Genomic DNA, 18,153 nt, shown 5'->3' on the forward strand with positions numbered 1-18,153 from the left:
ATTTCCTAAGGATAAACAGTGACAGAAATGTGGGGCATGAAGCATGGATTATCCACAACTTGACACATTAGTGTGGCTTCTCTTCTTTTTAAAATCTCAAACCAGCGTTAGCTGATCTAGAGGCCTGATGGCATTGTGTAGAGGCTTAAGGTAGACCATAAAGCACTAAACTCCCTTTTTTAGAACCCAGAAATAATGACTTCTTTTTTATACCTCTCTCCCATTTTTGTGGCAATGGAGACAGAATTAGAAATCAGGCCTAGTGAGGCCATTTGGGCCTCAGGAAACAAATCAGTTGTTTGTGTTTCCTTCACTCCAGAGATATTCTGAGGGTTGGTACACACCAGCCTGGAAGAGAGAAAGATCCATGGACCGTCTCATTTCTGACTCAGTCAGCCAGCTGGGTGTTGAGACTATTTCCATGGCTTCCAATCCGTCAATGCTTGAAAACATTTACTACGGAAAGGATCGCTGGCTCGTGGAAGACATTTGTCTAATTCGGCAACAGCACTTTACACTGCATTTCCAGATTATGCCTCTCCTTGAAAATGATCTATTACAGGAGCAGTTTATAAAATTAAACACTTGTCATTATGCAATGCAAAATTCATGAAGCAACCAAATGTCAGGGATCTACATATTTAAAAGATGGGAGCTTTAGCATTTCTTCCTTGGCAGCGATTCTGAGCAGTAAAAGGCCCAGAGAAAAACATAGCTAATCACAAAGCTGTTTTGGAATGGACCAAACCACTCCTTTTTGGAACTGTTAGTCCAAAGGAACTGTTTGTCCTATTTTCCTAACAAAAAAAGTAATTATTTCTTTAATAAATATTTACTGAGTGTCTCCTATGTGCCAATCACTGTGCAAAGCACGAGGGCAACATCAATGAATCTAGGCAATGTTCCGGCTCTCATGGAGCCTACATTCTAGTGAGGGGTGGGGTGCAGGGGGGTAGACAATAAACGAGTAAACAAATAAATGAACGAGAACCTTGGATACACAAGGTTCCCTCCCTTCCTTCATACAGTTTTTTCTATTAGAGAGAAAGGAGATCTCTCTCTTCAGACTATAGCAACCTTTTTTGAATTGCCAGGGCCAAATCACTCACGTGTGAACAGTTAACACTAAGCAATTATGGAGCACAGAATACTGCACTAGATTCAGAAATGATGGAATACCACAGGGTGAAAAATAAACTAGCTGTCTGCAAGGAACTTTCCTCTGAAGAAATATAAACCACACTCTTGATAAAACTGAAGATCATACTGCTGGGACTTTCTAGGCCATGCTCTCTCCCATTACAACTTTGCTTTTAGCTCTGCAGGAAAGAAGTAATAAACACTCATCTCCAGATTTTGGCCTGTGACAAATGCGGGAACATTAGACAACTTAAGCACTTGCTTAGGGGCCCAACCCAATTACCCATCCATTTTATGCTCATGAAGAACACTCCCTGCTACAGGGACCAGTGACTTACAAGTTTACCCTTAATGATTTCTTCATTGGGAACCATACCTACCGGCCATGATTTCTCTAGGGTGTCTGTTCTACCAGTTTGAGACCCATGAATATGCTAGTGCCTTCCCCTCCAGTTCTGTTGTCAGCTCTCATGCCATGATCACCAGCTCACCTCAAAGTTGCCAATTGTGCCAATTGAGACCTGGCTGCTTTGGCACAGCCATTTTGATGCCAGGAACTTTCCAAGATAAAACATGGAAACATGGCTTTGACATAATATTCAACTTCTGACTTTCAGTGTTTTAAAATTATGCATCATGGTGAGTTAAAGGTATAGTACGAGTCAGGGATGTTAGTTTCATATGTTAATTAGTAATGACACAACAAAGAAAACAGTGATTTTATACATTGGGAGTGCCATTTTGATGTCAAAACAGCTACATCAACATGATTATGTCAAAGTGGGTGCATCAAATCACAATGACAAAAGTTCTTGGATTGTCCTCTTTGTCTTCATTACTCATCTAGGGCATGATGAAAGGGGCCTATTCCAGGACACTCTTTACTCTGAAAATTATGTGAGCATCCAGCCTCAGCAAGAAACCACACAAATCTGACATCATGCAGCTTTCTTGCTGAGGCATAACACTGTGCACCTATGTCAGAGAGCAGGGACCAGATACTGGGGTGATGAGGCCATCAAGCCGTGGCTTGTCTTCAAGCTTTTAATGAGCATCTATATTTCCCTGAAACTGATACCGCTGAGAGAGGATCTCAGCGTAGAGGAGAGATCAGATACAGGTGTGATCCAACTTAGATTGTGATTAGGGGCATATTTTGAGAGGTTAATAAGACCTAGTTTTTGGAAAGAGTGAATGAAGCATTCCAAGGGGAAAGACTGTTGTGCACAAAATGTTCCTGCATAGAGGATGTCAAAGAGACGAGTTTGACTGGAACTTGGGACATGTGTTCAGGGAGCATGTGTTTGAAGAAAATGGGTTGTAACTGGCAAAGGGCCTTGAGTATGTGAAGCTACAGAAATTTGATGTGGTATTGAGAGGCAATAAGAAGCTATTATGGCTTTTAACAGGTAAGTTATATAATAGCAAAGTGGTCGAAAGACTACCCAAGTTTCTCTGTGAGGTGAACTGGTACAGGAGTGGAATTAGAAGTCAGAGGAGTTACCCTGAAGTTACTCTACAACCCAGATATAAGGCAGTGAGGATTTAAGCTCATTTTGCAATGGCTGCAGAAGTGGAAATGAAGATGCATATTTGAAAGAAATCAAGAAGAACGAATTGGCAATTTTTAGAAAAGATTTAATATTAGGGGTAAAAGAAGGATAAATCCAAGATGAACCTAAGGTACTGAGCTGAGTTGAAGATTGGACATATTGTTGTCATTGACAGCAGTGGACAGACTTGGGAAGCATGTCTGTTTGGGGTAAGAGTCAGAGGCCATAGTTTACTTATCATAGTGTTGATGGCACAACCTAGAAGAACTATTCTATTGCAAAGGTAAATGGTGGTATGGGTCTGGAAAGAGCTTGAAAAATCACAATGGAAAGGGAGGATTTGGAAACTGTCTTTGTAGAAGTGGTAACTAAAATCACATGAGCAAATCATCATTATCACCATCATCATCATCATTACCATCATCACCATTGTGAAGCACTGTATAAGGATCCAGTAGGGGTGAGTAAATAAATTTGTAAAGTCACAAACATGTATGGACAAAATCCAAGTTTGATAAATTCCCCGTAAGAGAAGATAAGAAATCAGTGAAAAACTGAAAACAATGAGGTATTTTAAAAAAAGGAGTAAGCAAAGTAGAGGAGAGAGGAGTGTGCTTCAAGAAAGAGGTGCAGTCAGCATGCCAAATGAAGCAATGAATTCAAGAATTTGACCTTCCAGAAAGGCTGACTTCCTTTTTAGGAAGTAATGAGTTTACAGGCAGCGTTAAGTAGGGAGTGGCTGGAGAAGAAATGGAGATTATAATAGAACTAAGTTTAAAAAAGACAAAGTTGGAAGGAACTTAGAGGCATCGGTTGTAACTTCTCCATTTCAGGAATCACTTTCAGGATCTGCAGTCCTAACAGATATTCCCTTCACCTTGTTGGAAGTGCACTCCCTAATTTGTCAGGCAGTTGATTCCATATTTGGACTGAGTCAGTGAATTTTTCATTTCACTGAAATAAAATATGAAAAGATACAACTACAGAAAGTGGAAATTTGCTGGTAGCAGGAAAATACAGAGGGATCAAGTGAAACCCTGATATTTATTTTATTTTATTTATTTATTTATTTTGGTGAGGAAGATTGGCCATGAGCTAACATCCATTGCCAATCTTCCTCCCCTTTTTGCTTGAGGAAGATTGCCCCTGAGCTAACATCCATGCCAGTCTTCCTCTGTTTGGTATGTGGGTCGCTGCCACAGCATGGCTTGATGAGTGGCATAGGTCCGTGCCTGGGATCCAAACCTGCGAACCCCAGGCCACTGAAGTGGAGTGCGTGAACTCAACCACTACGCCACTGGGCTGGCCCCATCCCTATATTTAATATAACCAGCAGAGGGGCTTGTACACAGTTAAAGGACAAGAAAAAGAAGCACTAGGGCCGGCCCAGTGGCGTAGCGGTTAAGTTTGAGCAACCTGCTTTGGTGGCCCGGGGTTCAATCCTGGGCGTGGACCAACGCACCGCTTGTCAAGCCACGCTGTGGCCAAATCCCATATAAAGTAGAGGAAGATGGACAGGGATGTTAGCCCAGGGCCAGTCTTCCTCAGCAAAAAGAGGTGGATTAGCAACAGATGTTAGCTCAGGGCTGATCTTCCTCACAAAAAAAGAAAAAAAAGAAAAAGAAGCATTAGAGAGGAAAGGGATAAAGAGTGTAGAAGGAGAGGGATGATAAAGCCTCTTAGAGGCCAGAGGCACGAAATGATCAGAGACACAGATGGGAAGGTTGTTTTCTTTGTTTTATCTACCCACTAACCAGTGCCTACTACAGTGTTTTTAGTATAGTATGTGTGCATTAGAGAGACTGGCTGATTGATTAGCTGAGGGGAATGATTTTTTTGAGATCCAGGAAAAAATAAAGGGAGGGATTCAAAAGCAGATCTAGGATCTAACTAGTGATATAAATCGTGTGAGCTGAGGAGCAAGAGAAAATTCAGAAGCATCATTTTGGGCCCCTGAAAAGAAAATGGCTGCCGTTTTGTCAATTTTAAAGAAAATGATTAAAAAAAAAGCTGTCTGATTCCTTTGTACCTTCTCCCAAAACTGAAGTAATAGGCAAGGCATTCAGATCAAACCGTCCCTCCTCGAGGATGACACATGCCAGCAGAACCTTGGCCAGATGGGAGCTGTAGAAAGAGGCTCAGGGGGGCACTTTGTTGCCCAGTCAGTTTGGATTTAAACCAGGTGCCTCCAGGGTAGAAGGCCAGAGCTTTGCCAGTCAAGAGCAGAGATGTAAGCTGCCATTGTGTGAAAACAAGTTAAGATGCTTGGTTCCAGGGAATATGGTCCAAGTGTCATAAATGCATCTGTTTAATAATGCATATCAGTAGCTGTTCCAGAATGTGGGTGCCTTGAGCTGCCTTTGTTTCCTCATTTCCAGAAAAATGAACAAACTTATGTCTTAACAAAAGCACTAGATGGCAGCATAGGACATCTATTCAACTGTCTCTCTCCACAGGCTGCTGGAATTTTGACAGATACAAAACGGTACCTGTGGTTTTGTGTATAAAACTGGTATAACTGTTTGTACATTTAAAAAATGTAACAATAAATTAAACATAAGGGAAAGGGGTTGCTAATAAATACAGTGTTAGGCTGCATTTTTGTATACCAGGTGACAAGCTCGGGCATTCAAACCTGATTTTTGCAGGGTCTGGGCAGGATGGGAAGCAAGTTGAAGGAGTTGCAAAATGTACATGCTGGGTGGTTATAGCTTCCTTGAGAGTTGTTGTTGCTTTACCCATATGTCTGTATGCATTACACAGAGGTGAAAATCTAGGAAAGTGTGGGGTACAATGTGGTTGAAAGTCTGATTACAAGGGATTCTAGAAGGAAGCACTGTTCTGTGGTTCCTTAACTCGTTGTTTGGATGGGTGGAAGATGAAAGTGTGAGCTCACTATATCTGTTTACCTTAAAAGGGACACAAATCATGCCTCTCCGTTATCTTAGATTTGCTCATCATTTAGAAAATGGGCCTCTTAAGCCTGCACACATCCTAGCCTACAGGACTGGGCTTAGTACACACGGTCATCTTTTCTCTGTCATCTAGGCTGATTCATTTTCTTGGTTAGAACAAGCTGTAGTCTGAGATGCCAAGAGTGTGGATTTGATTCCAGTAAGAGCCAGTTGGCTTGCTGCAGACAGGAAAAAACCAAACACTGTTCCAAGGCTGTACATGGTAAACCTCGCTCAGCCAGCTGTAATAAATATTCTTTAGCACTCCTGAAAAATAATTCAGAGCATAAGTTCTATCAAGATGGTCAGATGTGGAGAAGGCGGTTTGGGATGGCAGTGTAGGAAGATCCTGAACTTATCTGCTTCCGTGGACACAATACATCTACAGCTACATATGCAACAATTCCCTCTGAAAAAAACCCTGAAAACTAGCTAAACAGCAACTCCACAGTAAAGGATAAGAGAGCCACACCAAGATGAGTAGGAGAGGCGCAGATGCAGTCTTGCCAAAAACCCCACCCTTGGCTTGGCAACCCACAATCGGGAGGGATCTCACAAGCACAGAGCTTCTCCCGGAGGAGCGAGAGGTTTGTGCTCCACATCAGGTACCCCAGCCCTTGGGACCTGCACTGGAGAGATGAGTCCCCAAAACATCTGGCTTTGAAAAACAACGGGGCTTAGGAGAACCATAGGGCTGCAGGGAATGGAGATTTCGCTCTTAAAGGGCTCCTGCGCAAACTCACTTGCTCTAAGACTCAGCACCAGAGTAGCAGTTTGGAAAGTGCCTAGACCATTGTGAAGGAGATTCATTTGCTAATCTTAAAGCATTTGCTGGAGGGGCAGAAGCCTGTTGGGACTCTCTCCAGGGGCGGAGGCACAGATAGGTGCCATTTTTGTCTTTTCCTTTTACCTTATTAGCACTAGTGCAGGTGTGCATCATTTTTGCACTCTCACTCTAACCTGCTAGTGCTGGTGCGTGAGTGCCTTGTCCCCTGTGCCTCTCCTATGGCCCTGCCAAAGCTGGTGGGTGAGCTTAGCCACATGAGATGTTCCTTGTGCACCTGGATCTGGTGGTCAGGTGGGACTGTGTTTCTGGGCCCCATGGTTCTGAAACAATTGGAGAGACAGTTCAAGAGACAGCCAAGAGCTAGGGCAAGGTTAAACCCCAAGGTTCATCTGCTACACAAGGCCACTACTTCAAGACTGGGAGAGATAACTATTTCACCTAATATATAGAAACAAATGCAGAGAGTCGAGCAAAAATGAGGAAATGGAGGAATATGTTCCAAACAAAAGAACAAGATAAAACCCTAGAAAAAAACACTGATGAAATGGAAATACGTAATTTACCTGATAAAGAGTTCAAAGTAATGGTCATAAAGATGCTCAGTGAACTCAGAAGAATGGATGAACACAGTGAGAATTTCAACAGAGAGGTAGAAAATATAAGAAAGTACCAAATAGAAGTCACAGAGCTGAAGAATACAATAACTGAACTGAAAAATACCCTAGAGAGGTTCAGCAGCAGACTAGATGAAGCTAAAGAAAGAATCAGTGATCTGGAAGGCAAGGCAGTGGAACTCACCCAAACAGAGCTGCAAAAAGAAAAAAGAATTTTAAAAAGTGAAGATAGCTTAAGGGACCTATGGGACAACATTAAGTGGAATAATATTTGCATTATAAGGGTACCAGAAGGAGAAGAGAGAAGCAAAAGGGCAGAAAACTTATCTAAAGAAATAATGGCTGAAAACATCCCTAACCTGGAGAAGCAAACAGACGTCCAGATCCAGGAAGTCCAGAGAGTTCCAAATACAATGAACCCAAAGAGACCCACACTGAGACATGTTATTATTAAAATGTCAAAAGTTAAAGAGAGAATCTTAAAAGCAGCAAGAGAAAACAACTTGTTACATACAAGGGAACCCTGATAAGACTGTCAGATTTCTCAGCAGAAACTTTGCAGGTCAGAAGGGAGTAGCATGATATATTCAAAATGCTGAAAGGAAAAAACTTCCAATGAAGAATACTCTACTTGGCAATGTTATCATTCAGAATTGAAGGATGGATAGAGTTTTCTAGACAAGCAAAAGTTAAAGGAGTTCATCATCACTAAACCAGCCTTAGAAGAAAGGTTAAAGGGACTTCTTTAAGCTGAAAAGAAAGGGCACTAATTAGTAACAAGAAAACATATGAAAGTAAAAATCTCACTGGTAAAGGTAAAGGTAAATATATAGTAAAGATAGTGGATTAATCACTTGTAAAGCTAGTATGAAGGTTAAAAGACAAAAGTAGTGAAAATAACTATGCAATAATTAGTTAAGGGATACACAAAATCAAAAGATGTAAAATGTGACATCAAAAACATAAAACATGGGGGAAGGGAGTAAAAATGCAGAGTTTTAGAATGTCTTCAAACTTAACTTGCTGTCAACTTAGAATAAACTGTTATATATATAAGCTCTTATATGTGAGCCTCGTGGTAACTACAAAGCAAACACCTATAGTAGATACACAAAAGATAATGAGAAAGGAATCTAAGCATAACGCTACAGAAAATCATCAAACCACAGGAGAAGAGACCAAGAGAAGAAGAAGGGAACAGAGAAGAACTACAAAACAGACAGAAAACAATAAAAAAAAATGGCAATAAGCACATACCTATCAATAATTACTTTAAATGTAAATGGACTAAATTCTCCAATCAAAAGACATAGAGTAGCTGAATGGATAAAATAACAAGACCAAACTCTATGCTGCCTACTAGAGACTCACTTCAGATGTGAGGACACACACAGACTAAAAGTGAAGGGGTGGGAAAAGACGTTTCATGCAAATGTAAACCAAAAGAAAGCTGGGGTAACTATACTTATATCAGACAAAATAGACTTTAAAACAAAGACTGTAATAAAAGACAAAGATGGGCATTACATAATGGTAAAGGGGTCAATCCAACAAGAAGATAAAACATTTGTAAATATTTATGCCCCCAACATAGGAGCACCTAAATACATAAAACAAATATTAACAGACCTAAAGGGACAACTGGTGAATTCTACCAAACATTCAAAGATTTAATATCTATCCTTCTTAAACTCTTCCAAAAAATAGAAAAGGAGGAAACACTTCCAAACTCATTTTACAAGGCCAGCACTACCCTGATACCAAAGCCAGGCAAGGACACCACACAAAAAAAGAAAATTACAGGCCAATATCCCTAAGGAATATAGATACAAAAATCCTCAACAAAATATTAGCAAACCGAATTCAATGATACTTTAAAAGGATCATACACCATGATCAAATGGGATTTTTTTTCCAGGGATGCAAGGATGGTCCAACATCCATAAATCAATCAATGTGATACACCACATTAACAAAATGAAGGATAAAAATCATATGATTATCTCAATAAATGCAGAAAAAGCTTTTGACAAAATTCAACATCCATTTATGATAAAAACTTTCAACAAAATGGGTATAAAGGAAATGTACCTAAACATAATAAAGGCCGTATATGACAAGCCCACAGCTAACATCGTATTCAACAGTGAAAAGCTGAAAGCTCTTCCTTTAAGATCAGGAACAAGCTAGAGATGCCCACTCTCATGATTTTTATTCAACTTAGTATTGGAAGTCCTAACCAGAGCAATTAAGTGGGAAAAAGAAATAAAAGGCATCTAAATCAAAAAGGAAGAGGTAAAACTGTTCCTATTTGTGGGCATGATTTTATATTATAAAAAACCCTAAAGACTCCACCAAAAAACTGTTAGAATTAATAAGCAAATTCAATAAAGTTGCAGGGTGTAAAATCAAGATACGAAAATCTGTTGCACTTTAATACATTAACAACAAAGTATCAGAAAGAGAAACTAGAAAACAATCCCATTTACAATTGCATCAAAAAGAGTTAAATGCCTAGGAATAAATTTAACGAAGGAGGCGAAAGACTTGTACGCTGAAAACTATGAGACATTGATGAAGGAAATTGAAGAAAACACAAATAAATGGAAAGATATTCTGTGCTCTTGGACTGGAAGAATCAATATTATTAAAACGTCCATATTACCACAAAGAAATCTACAGGTTCAGTGCAATCCTTATGAAAATTCCAGTGGCATTTTTCACAGAAATAGAACAAACAATCATGAAATTTGTACAGAACCACAAAAGATCCTGAATATCCAAAGCAATCTTGAGAAAGAAGAACAAAGCTGGAGGCATCAGGCTCCCTGATTTCAAACTATACTACAAAGCTAGAGTAATCAAAACAATATAGTATTGGCATAAAAACAGACACATAGATCAATGGAACAGAACAGAGAGCCCAGATATAAACTCAGGCATATATGGTCAATTACTTATGACAAAGGAGGCAAGAATATACAATGGAGAAAGGGCAGTTTCTTCAGTAAATGGTGGTAGGGAAACTGGACAGCCACATGCAAAAGAATGAAACTTGACCACTATCTTACACCATATACAAAAATCAATTCAAAAAGGATTACAGACTTGAATGTAAGACCAGAAATCATAAAACTCCTAAAAGAAAACATAGGCAATAATCTTCTTGACATTGCTCTTGGAAACAGTTTTTTGGATCTGACCCCAAAGGCAATGGCAACAAAAGCAAAAGTGAACAATTGGGACTACATCAAACTAAAAAGCTTCTGCACAGTGAGGGATACTATCAACAAAATAAAAAGGCAACCTACTGAACGGGAGAAGATATTTGCAAATCATATATCTGATAAGGGGATAATATCTAAAATATATAAAGAATTCATACAACTCAATAACCAAAAAAATGGTCTGATTAAAAACTAGGCAGAGGATCTGAATAGATATTTTTCCAAAGAAGACATACAAATGGCCAACAGGCACATGAAAAGATCCTCAACATCACTAATCATCAGGGAAACGCAAATCAAAACCACAATGAGCTATCATCTCACACCTGTCAGAATGGCTATTATCAAAAAGACAAGAAATAACAAGTGTTGGTGAGGAAGTGGAGAAAAGGGAACCCTCGTGAACTGTTGGTGAGAATGTAAATTGGTGCAGCCATTATGGAAAACATACTATGGAAAACAGTATGGAGGTTCCTCAAAAAATTAAAAATAGAACTACCACATGATAGAGCAATTCCACCTTTAAGTATTTATCAGAAGAAAAGGAAAACACTAATTTGAAAAGATATGTGCATCCCTATGTTCATTGCAGCATTATTTACAATAGCCAAGGTATGGAAACAGCCTAAATGTCCATGGATGGATGAATGGATAAAGAAGATGTAGTATATATATATGTATATACACACACACATATACAATGGAATACTACTTACCCATAAAAAATAATGAAATCTTGCCATTTGCAACGACGTGGATGGAGCTTGAGGGTATTATGCTAAGTGAAATAAGTCAGACAAAGACAAATACTGTATGATTTCATTTATGTGTGGAATCTAAAAAACAAAACAAATGAACAAACAAACCTAAATGGAGACAGACTCATAGGAAACGAACTGGTGGATACTAGACTGGGGAGGGGTCAGGGGGCAGGTGAAATAGGTGAAGGAGATTTAGAGATACAAACTTCCAGTTATAAAATAAATAAGTTGTGGGGATGTAATGCACAGCATGATGACTATAGTCAATAATATTGTATTGCATGTTAGAAAGTTACTAAGAGAGTAGATCTTGAAAGTTATCATTACAAGAAAAAAAACTAGTAACTTTGTATGATGACAGTTGGCAACTAGACTTATTTTGGTGATCACTTCACAATGTATACAAATATCAAATCATTATATTGTACACCTGAAACTAATATAATGGTATACGTCAACTTTAATTAAAAGTAAAGAAGATGGTCAGAAGCATTATCTTTTTATTTTTTCTTTCAGTCATCAAACATTTATTATCTACTATGTGCCAAGCATTGTGCAGGGCAATGAAAGAGATCTTTAAAAAACAAAAAGATGAAAAACCCAAAACAGGATATGACAAAATATACATCTTCTTTATTACAAAGAAAACAATAATAATAATTACTACTGGTATAATGGTTTGTAGTTCATGACACACAGACCCACAATATCTTGTTTGGATCTTTTTAAAGGTGAGGAAGCTCAAGTTCAGAAATAATTAGTAATTTACCCAAGATCACAGCCAATAAGTGGTACCAATGGAATGTGAAGCTAGTCTTTTGACTTGAATTCTTTTTCTTTTGCTGAGGAAGATTCACCTTGAGCTAACATCTGTTGCCAAACTTCGTCTTTTTTTATTCTTGCTTGAGGAAGATTCGCTCTGAGCTAACATCTGTGCCAATCTTCCTATTTTTTGTATATGGGTTGCTGCCACAGTGTGGCCGCCACTGAGTGGTATAGGTCCATGCCCAGGAACCAAACCTGGGCCACTGAAGTGGAGCACTCCGAGCTTAACCACTAGACCATGGGGCCAGCCCCCTTGGCTCCGATTCTTGAACTCTCTCCACTACACCATACACTTATAAACAAAATGCTTCATATTATATGCCATTTCAAGCTCTTCTCCTCTTGAAAACATTTTTATCTCAGAAATGTCTGAAATTTAGATCAAAGATTTGAATTCAAGTGCTGTGTGATTATTTACTTAGTAAATAACTTTAGAAATAAAGAAGTGTTCTGCTAACTGTGGAATAAAAAAATGTAGGGTGCTAAGGAAGAAAATTCCACCTTGGTTCATTGTTCTGTTGCTTGTTTACAACTGGGACAAATGTTCTTTTCAGTAGCAATCTTCTTTTTATAGAGTGGGCATAGAGACTTCTACTGGTGAAGGAAAGAGTGTTTTCTGGATATCTTTTCTTTACTTCATACACCTAAATTTCTCTCATTTCCCTCTTTGTTTCCCCTGGGTTTCTATGTTTTGCTCCATACAGTATGCTCAGCACCTTGCACACTGCCTGATATGTAGTGCTCTCTTATTTATTTGTTGAATGAATAGAATGACTGAAAATAAAGCGTCTTCAACTATCGGCCTCACTTGGTCCAGCCCAAGCCGGCCTTCTGCCTCTTTCCAGAGGATCTCTCCACTTTCAAGATCAGAACTTACCTCAAATCTTATCTACTTATCAAAGCTGTCCCTAAATTTCTCTAATAGTGTATAGTCGATTGCCACACAATGCTCTTATTTGTTTTTAGATTTTCTTGCGTTGTTCCCCAGTTGTTGCATGTGAGTGAGTCATGTTTCCCCAACCAGAGTATCAGGTCTAGGTGGGTAGTGCTTGTCATCACATAGTATCAGTTTACTTGCTTCTCACAACATTTCACCTATTGAAATCTGTAAATTCTGTGTGGTCATGCCTTTCTGTGTTGGCACATTCCAGTCTAATCCCATCTACAGACACTTGAGCGTGAGCAGGGAGGCAGAGATGCTATCTTTTGGGGGCTGCTGCACCAGGTGAAATCACCCTATTTCAATGTGGGCTTTCAAACCAACAAAGAGGCCGTGTTGCTTTATTCCCGGAGCCTGCTGATTGCCCGTTTTAGTGATCTAGGTCCATCGTCTCTTTTTTAGCTTGTCACAAAGGGCCAGTTGTAAACAGCCGCTGCCTAAATTGGATCACATTACCCAGGAGATGAGCGAACGCCAAGTATAGCCTCAGTTAGGGTGTGAAGGGCTTGAAACTTACAGCCTGTGATGTAAATCAAAAGCAAAGACCATAAAAACGTAGGTTGATTTCCTCTTACTTAGCATTCAGTGGAATGAATCATTTAAATACTCAGTGATTTTTTTTAACAAGCTTTCAACATGGAGATTAATGAAATTTTTTCCCTCCTCTGTTTCTGTGTGCGTAAGCACACAGTTGGCTTATCCATAGGCAATATGTTGCCATCTATATGGTAGGATTTGAAGTACACTACAAAGTCCCCAAATTTCTCCCCTACTGTAGTACAATCTTTGGAATCATTTATTTTGGATAAGGCATTGCCTCTAGAAAATTTCTATGAAAATGGAGATTACCTGACAGAGACCTTAGACATTACTAACAGAGCAATTCATTAGGTCACTTAATTTTCACTCAGCATCAGCACCACCACTCCCCCCAACTCCCATTCCCCCCACATAGAATACGTAGAATGACAAAAAGGGAAAAACTCATCACTCAGGGGCAGGAAATTCTAAAACAATTTTTACTCAGTTTACAATTAAAGTTAGAGGTCAACAGAAATCTGGAAACACCAAAAGGAAAACTCTGATTTTATTGTGAGAATATTTTAAATATTAGTTTTCCCTCTCCTATGTTAGTGTTATAATTCTCATCAGGAAATGATTCAGATTCCTCCTAAGCCTCTATGGATGGCCACAAGAAGGTGGAAATATCCACTTTCCACGTGATCAGAGACTTAGAGATCCAAGTCAGTGATGAGAGGTCCAGAGATCCAGGCCAAGTGTTGGTGCTCCCAGCTCAGGGATGCAGGATCCCTATAGCCCGTCCCCAGTAAGGTGTGTGCAACTTCTCTCTCCTGCCCCTAAGTGTCCTTTTTCAATCTCAGGGACCCTTTTAAACCTCAAATTCCAGCAGATGACAAAAGCGTCTCTGCAAGTGAGCCCCTGAGAGTGGAAGAGGGAGAGCGAGTGTGCACCTGCCCTCAGGAGAGGGGCAGAGGGAGTCTCACACAGAATGAGTGAGATCAAACCCGGCAGTGCAAATTAATTAGGCTGAAAAAAGGTTGTGCCTGAAGCTCACACTTAGATTTAGTACTTGCTTTTATAAACGAAGAAAACTTTTTGAAACCAGAGCTGAAAGGATCAAAAGTCTAAAGGCACCAGAGTGTATTATTTTTTTATTTTGTGGGGTTCTAGGGAAGAAAGGAGAGGTAGGATCCCAATTCCACATTCTCAGTCAATGTCCAGGCAGGTTGGTCTGAAGTTTGAGGTACAAGTTCGCTTGATCTTGGGTCTGATCAGCACGTAACAATCTACTGGTTGATGGCCCACCTATCAAATCCCCCCAAACCCTTCTATACCTGCCCTTACTTTCAAGTATGGGCCTCTCTCAAGGCCCATGATGACTTACCCCTCACCCTGCCAGAGGCCCAGGGAAATCACATGTTTGCATGGGAACTAAGCCCAGGAGAGAACACAGCAACCAGAGTGGGAGTGAGGGGGGCCTGCAGCGTGGGTCCAGTGTCCCAGGTTCTTATGATCTTTGCGATGTTTGCCTGTATTTTATCATTTTGTGTTTGTAAAACAGCCATGGAAAACCTGATCATTTCTTTGTAGGCACCACCTACAGAATTAAGAAGTCAGTGGGGCCAATTAAGTAGAGAATTTCTAAGACATCAGATCCCTTAAAGTGACTCAGCTAGACTACCTCAATTTCCAAATAATCAGCTTCATCTTTGGCAATGTGCCTGGAGCTGAACTGTTTTAGGGAAAAGAGTGAGAATCAAAGGATTGTGGGTGTATAGTGTGGTGTGGTGGAGGTGGCAGTGATGGTGTGTGTGCGGAGTATATGAGTGTGTGTGTGTGTGTGTCTGTGCATATATGTGTGGATGATGAGCCTTATGTGCTATAGCTTCATAAATTTAATGGGAATAATATTAATATATAATAAAATGGGTTTTAGGCAAATTGTTCATTTATACTATTGGCATTTCCAAGTATCTGCAGCTGGGCCAAAGGAAAGCTGGATGAAACTGTACCCTCAGTTAATTTACTCTGTTGTTTAGTTCTACCAGGCAGCTCAAATGTTGATAGACCAATATGTGGTCCAGACAAGACAGCATGGGGTTCTAGAAGGGGCTCAGGCTTTGGGGACTGGTATTCTGGCCTAGATACATCCTAACTATGTAACTATCTCAGATAGTTATTATGAGGGAAAAAACTAGGCATCTCAAGAAAAATTCTCAGCATGTGGCCTCTCATTTAGCAGGCGTCCAACAAATGGACCTACTTTTTCTACCTGGCTTATTGAGCAGAAACGATGACTAAGCCTTTTCCTTTTGTTCTTCTTACTTTAGAAGCCATAATTTAACCTTCTTTTTGCCATCCTCCCAAAAAACTTGCTTTGTTTTCCAAATAAGGCTAAGACATAGTAACAAGATGGCTCCAAATAGCATATTCTCTGAGTTGAGGAAATATTTCCTTATGTCCACTGTGGGGACTTTAAATTCTAGGCTCTAGACTTATGGTTCCATGGAGTAATCACATGACTTAGAGGGAGACTTGCAGGCACTCTAACTCACTATTTTCTTTATACTAACATAAAAATTACCCTTCAAACTCCTAACTTAAATGTCTATGCTGGCACACAACCATCTCTCACCTTTGTGAATTTTGACTGCCATTAAAGTTACATGTTCCGAAATAACTTCTTCCATGTTAATAACATCTCTCCAACCAGATATTCAGCTCTAAGTGTGCAGGGTCCATGCCATATTTTTTCTGTAGTGTATTCTACAATGAAAATGTTTATTGATTGGTGGATGACATTGGTGATTTTATCATCTAGGGAGTAATTATCTAAAATGTGGACTACTGCATTTGGATCGCTTGCTTTTTCTTCTTTCTCTACCACTTTACTTATTTTATAGCTCCAAGTCTCCCCATCAGGCAATGGACAGACAGAGAAAAGATCACCTGGTCTCTTGGTCCATTCTTTGATGAAAGTGAATTTGAGAAATCATTGACTAGAATGAGATTTTTGAGGTCTCTGTGGTTTTTCAATTACCCATGCATTCTTTATTACTATTGGCAAGGGCTCTGGGAGAGAACCTCATGAAAACTTGACACAAGAACTACTATCATTATAGGGAGGTAAGTGTTATGTAAACATATGGAATTATAGCAAATGTAAATACTGCAGCTGTTCAGCTGGGTATAATAATACACACCTGATACTACTTATATGCTGCCATCCTAGTAGCAGCTGCTGAGAATTTTTAAACAAAGAAGCACAAAATATTTGCATAACTAATTCCAAGTTTAGGAACTTGCTTTATTATTGTTAATAACAAAAAGGAGAAGGAAAAAAGAAAATCAAGACTATATAATTGGTGGAACCAGTTCAGTGCTTCCTTCCTTCTTTGCTAAAAGTAATTCGGGGTGGGGGATAAGAGGAGGAGTTGGGAAGAGGTGTGTATGTCACAAGTGGACCAGTTCTGCTAGTCTCTGTCATGATGACAACTGAGAAAACATTCCTTACGGCTCCCACGCCTCCATTTCAGCAGCTACTAACATCACACTGTCCTAACACTGGAGTACCACGGGCCAGTCCACACACTATAGAAAGTGCTATAATATAGCTTCTGTTTACCAACAGCAGACAGCCTGAGTGCTGTGGGCACATTTCCCATATGGCACAGCATGGCAGAAATGTGGGCTTTGCCAAAACATTGATGACCTTACATACATTCACAGAAAGTTAAATAAGTCAATTTCCAGGGCCTGAAACAGTGTAACACTAACAACAGGGCTTTCCCTTCTAGTTTGTGCATCCCACTTATGTTACTCTTTCAGAGTCCATTAAGAGGGGGATCAAAGGCTAAGAGGCAAAGTCTCAGGGCCCTTGCTGTTTTGTGCTTACTAAGCAGATCACATACCCACCAAGGGATGAATGGTAAAATCGCTCTGATTTTATTTTATTATTTTTTTTGTGTGAAGAAGATCAGCTCTGCACTAACATCCACGCCAATCCTCCTCTTTTTGCTGAGGAAGACTGTCCCTGGGCTAACATCTGTGCCCATCTTCCTCTGCTTTATATGGGATGCCACCACAGCACGGCCTGACAAACGGTGCATTGGTGTGCGCCTGGGATCCGAACCCGGGCCACTAGCAGCGAGCGGAGTGCATGCTCTTAAACACTACGCCACGGAGCCAGCCCCAAAATGGCTCTGATTTTAAATTGATGCAGTAAGTCTTCTAAGAAACATAACATCGTTTACTTTCAGTGAGGAAGCTAGTTGTCATATGCCTGCATCAACTTCTGCCCAGGTGCAGGGCCTAGAGGGGTGGAGTGGGTAGAGAGGAGAAGGACTTCTTGCGGTTTCTGCTTCTCTGATGATTCTCAGAGCAGCCTCCCTGTTATTATGAGATCTGAGGCAAAGAACTAAAAGAGGCTGGCGAAAATTTCTATATCCCAGGGCTCCAAATGCTTTTGAAGGAAAGTAACAGCATCGAGGAGGTGATCACCATGTACCATAAACGGTACAAAAATGGAACTAATCTGGTAAGGATTACCTTAGCTAAATTCAGTTTTTTTGGAGATAAAATGGAAAAGATCAAGGCTTTAATGTCTATTCCTCATCCTTCCCATCCCTCCAGTGCCTTACCCCTCACCCTTGCCTCTCCAGAAAGTTGATATTTACAATGTATTTGTGTGTACAGAAGTATTCAGACCTGTTTGAGAGCTTCAAAAATACCATCTCAGAGAGTCATTCACCAGAACCTCAGAGATCTCCACTAAGGAGAAGAGTATCATATTCTTGGGGCAAGCAGAAGGCCAATTCCTTTGCTTATAGG

The sequence above is a fragment of the Ceratotherium simum genome, chromosome 3, assembly GCF_057802395.1.
Source record: "Ceratotherium simum simum isolate JZ-2026a chromosome 3, ASM5780239v1, whole genome shotgun sequence".
Lineage (NCBI taxonomy): Eukaryota > Metazoa > Chordata > Mammalia > Perissodactyla > Rhinocerotidae > Ceratotherium > Ceratotherium simum.